Source organism: Squalius cephalus, assembly GCF_949319135.1.
Source record: "Squalius cephalus genome assembly, chromosome: 18".
Lineage (NCBI taxonomy): Eukaryota > Metazoa > Chordata > Actinopteri > Cypriniformes > Leuciscidae > Squalius > Squalius cephalus.
In genome coordinates, this window is record NC_137139.1 from 37,080,103 (window position 1) to 37,084,143 (window position 4,041).

General features: G+C 44.3%; 1 protein-coding gene across 1 annotated transcript in view; it reads left to right on the plus strand.

Annotated features, from left to right (window-relative positions):
- The window catches only part of mepceb (methylphosphate capping enzyme b), a 10,745-nt gene extending 10,220 nt beyond the window's left edge, over nt 1-525 (plus strand). The window contains exon 5 of the mRNA XM_079848367.1: nt 1-525. This exon is cut by the window's left edge and continues 440 nt beyond it. The gene's annotated coding sequence lies outside the window, so the exon portion shown is untranslated.
- The last annotated feature ends 3,516 nt before the right edge of the window (nt 526-4,041 follow it).

Here is a 4,041-nt window from a genome sequence, read left to right on the forward strand (position 1 = left end):
ATCAAATTTAAGGTCATAAAATGTCTTAAATGGTGTAAGACAAGTCAAAATTATCATTTCAAGATGTTTTAAATTTGGAGATGGAATCGCTATATTAAACTTCAGAAGGCTGTGATTAGTTGGAGCCCATGTTTGAAGTCCTGATGCTGTTTTCCGGCTCTACTAGAGCAGGTTTTCATGCTTGAATGTTGAATATATTCCCCATATTCTCCATTGTTGCAGCTCCTCTTCTAATGATGTTCAGTTCACGAATTAATCGCTCTTTTGAACCGGTTCTGAAGCAGTTCACCAAATTGGACTGAACCGTCTGAAAAAGTTTGCATTTATGATCCTATGATGCCGGGTTTACTCCTTCAGCGCTCCGGTTAGTCCAACAGTGCACTGACCTGAGAACAGTGTGTCCGACATGCTGAGAACCGTGTGCCTGCCGAGGGTTTCGTAATGGGGGTAAAATGTATGTTTCTGATGTCTTTTGCTGAAAAGCATAAAGTATAACAAATTAAAGGTATTGAACATGTTTCGGTGATCCAGTAGTTCTCGAGTCAACATCAGTAAATAGCACATGGTCAACAGTCGGGTAATGGTTACAGCAGTCCTCCAGTCACCAGTGCACGCAACTGAGGAAACTTTATGTAAAAAGGTGAGTTGATTAAGACTGGTTTATTCACTATATATGCTTTAGACATATAAAACATTCACGTTTCACGTCATTATTGGGTGCTTTAATAATAGAATTGCGTATATGAGGTCCACCTTTCAAGATTATTGTGTTAAACATGAGCCTCTTCGGAAGGGCAAAGAGGGAGGTGTTGCTGTAATTTGTAGTAATATCTTCAGTATCATCTAATTTGCACAAGAAAAAGATTCAATATTTCTCAAAATGAATAAAATCATTGAAATGCAGAATAAGAATATTATGCAAACCTCCAATAACTAAATATGTTAAATAAAACATACATTTTTATGCATTTAATCTCACTTTGACTAATGTACTTGCTTCTGACCTTCGATGATTAAGGTAAACATAAGCAAAACAATTTTTTGTTTTTATTATTGGTAAAGTAAGTGTTAACTTTTTTTTATCCCATCCTTCCATTATCCAGAACCGCAGCTAACAGGTTTGTTTGTGCGGCGCCCTCTACTGGACACGCGTGAATTTGCATTTCCTTCAGCCAGAAGCTTATTATTTTACTTTTGGAGTGTAACACAATATTGTATTGCATTACTTTTAAAAGTAACTTTCCCCAACACTGGTAACATTATCTAGTGTAAATGATGAATCAGGTTTGAGATTTGTGCTGGCGACTGTAGACAGGCCACCAGGGCACATACAGACTTTATCAAAGAATTTGCTGACTAAGCTAACTTTCTTTCTATCAGAGTTAGTATTGGCTGCAGATAAAGTCAGAATTGTTGGTGATTTTAATATACACATAGATCATGAAAAAGATGCATTGGGATTGGCATTTAAAGACTCTATTGGAACTTAACTCTATTGGAGTTAGACAACACGTGTCAGGACCTACTCATCGTTGTAATTATACTCTAGATCTAATATTATCACACGGAATAAATGTTGATGCCGTTGAAATTCTGCAGCAGAGCGATGACATCTCAGATCATTATCTAGTCTTGTGTAAATTTCATTTAGCCAAGGCTGCAAAGCCGAAGAACTCGATGTTGCGACAGAAACTTTTGACTCTGTCTTTTCCAGCACTTTAGACACAGTTGCTCCTTTGCGCTTAAAGAAGATTAAAGAAAATAGTCCAACGCCGTGGTACAACGAGCACACTTGGCCCTTAAGAGAGCAGCCAGAAAAATGGAGCACAACTGGAAGAAAACTAGATGTTTGTCGCATTTCATGGAGAAAGCACGATTGTGTACAGAAAGGCCTTAAAAGCTGCTATATCTGCTGATTTTTCAACACTTTTAGAAGAAACCCTAGGTATTTATTTGATACAGTAGGGTTAGGGTTAGGCTTTACAAATACAGCTTCAACTTCTGATGTTTCCAAGCAGCACAGCACTGTTCCCGAGCCTGAATCTGTTCCCGAGCCTGTATCTGTTCCCGAGCCTGAATCTGTTCTCGATCCCGAATCTGTTCCCGAGCCTGAATCTGTTCCCGAGCCTGAATCTGTTCCCGAGCCTGAATCTGTTCCCGAGCCTGAATCTGTTCTCGATCCCGAATCTGTTCCCGAGCCTGAATCTGTTCCCGAGCCTGAATCTGTTCCCGAGCCCGAATCTGTTCTCGATCCCGAATCTGTTCCCGAGCCTGAATCTGTTCCCGAGCCTGAATCTGTTCTCGATCCCGAATCTGTTCTCGATCCCGAATCTGTTCCCGAGCCTGAATCTGTTCCCGAGCCTCTATCTTTTCCCGAGCCCGAATCTGTTCTCGATCCCGAATCTGTTCCCGATCCCGAATCTGTTCCCGATCCCGAATCTGTTCCCGAGCCTGAATCTGTTCTCGATCCCGAATCTGTTCCCGAGCCCGAATCTGTTCCCGAGCCTGTATCTGTTCCCGAGCCTGAATCTGTTCCCGAGCCTGAATCTGTTCCTCAGCCTGAATCTGTTCCCAAGCCTGAATCTGTTCCTCAGCCTGAATCTGTTCCTCAGCCTGTATCTGTTCCCGAGCCTGAATCTGTTCCTCAGCCTGAATCTGTTCCTCAGCCTGTATCTGTTCCTCAGCCTGAATCTGTTCCCAAGCCTGTATCTGTTCCTCAGCCTGTATCTGTTCCTCAGCCTGTATCTGTTCCTCAGCCTGAATCTGTTCCTCAGCCTGAATCTGTTCCTCAGCCTGTATCTGTTCCTCAGCCTGAATCTGTTCCCAAGCCTGTATCTGTTCCTCAGCCTGAATCTGTTCCTCAGCCTGAATCTGTTCCCAAGCCTGTATCTGTTCCTCAGCCTGTATCTGTTCCTCAGCCTGAATCTGTTCCCAAGCCTGTATCTGTTCCTCAGCCTGAATCTGTTCCCGAGTCTGAATCTGTTCCTGAGCCTGTATCTGTTCCTCAGCCTGAATCTGTTCCCAAGCCTGAATCTGTTCCTCAGCCTGAATCTGTTCCTCAGCCTGAATCTGTTCCTCAGCCTGTATCTGTTCCCGAGTCTGAATCTGTTCCTCAGCCTGAATCTGTTCCTCAGCCTGTATCTGTTCCTCAGCCTGAATCTGTTCCCGAGTCTGAATCTGTTCCTCAGCCTGAATCTGTTCCTCAGCCTGAATCTGTTCCTCAGCCTGAATCTGTTCCTCAGCCTGTATCTGTTCCAGAGTCTGAATCTGTTCCTCAGCCTGAATCTGTTCCCGAGCCTGTATCTGTTCCTCAGCCTGAATCTGTTCCTCAGCCTGAATCTGTTCCTCAGCCTGAATCTGTTCCTCAGCCTGTATCTGTTCCTCAGCCTGAATCTGTTCCCAAGCCTGTATCTGTTCCTCAGCCTGAATCTGTTCCCGAGTCTGAATCTGTTCCTGAGCCTGTATCTGTTCCTCAGCCTGAATCTGTTCCCAAGCCTGTATCTGTTCCTCAGCCTGTATCTGTTCCTCAGTCTGTATCTGTTCCTCAGCCTGTATCTGTTCCTCAGCCTGAATCTGTTCCTCAGCCTGAATCTGTTCCTCAGCCTGAATCTGTTCCTCAGCCTGAATCTGTTCCCGAGTCTGAATCTGTTCCCAAGCCTGTATCTGTTCCTCAGTCTGTATCTGTTCCTCAGCCTGTATCTGTTCCTCAGCCTGAATCTGTTCCTCAGCCTGTATCTGTTCCTCAGCCTGAATCTGTTCCTCAGCCTGTATCTGTTCCTCAGCCTGAATCTGTTCCCGAGTCTGAATCTGTTCCTCAGCCTGTATCTGTTCCTCAGCCTGTATCTGTTCCTCAGCCTGTATCTGTTCCTCAGCCTGTATCTGTTCCTCAGCCTGAATCTGTTCCCAAGCCTGTATCTGTTCCTCAGCCTGAATCTGTTCCTCAGCCTGAATCTGTTCCTGAGCCTGTATCTGTTCCTCAGCCTGAATCTGTTCCCGAGCCTGTATCTGTTCCTCAGCCTGAATCTGTTCCTCAGCCTGAAT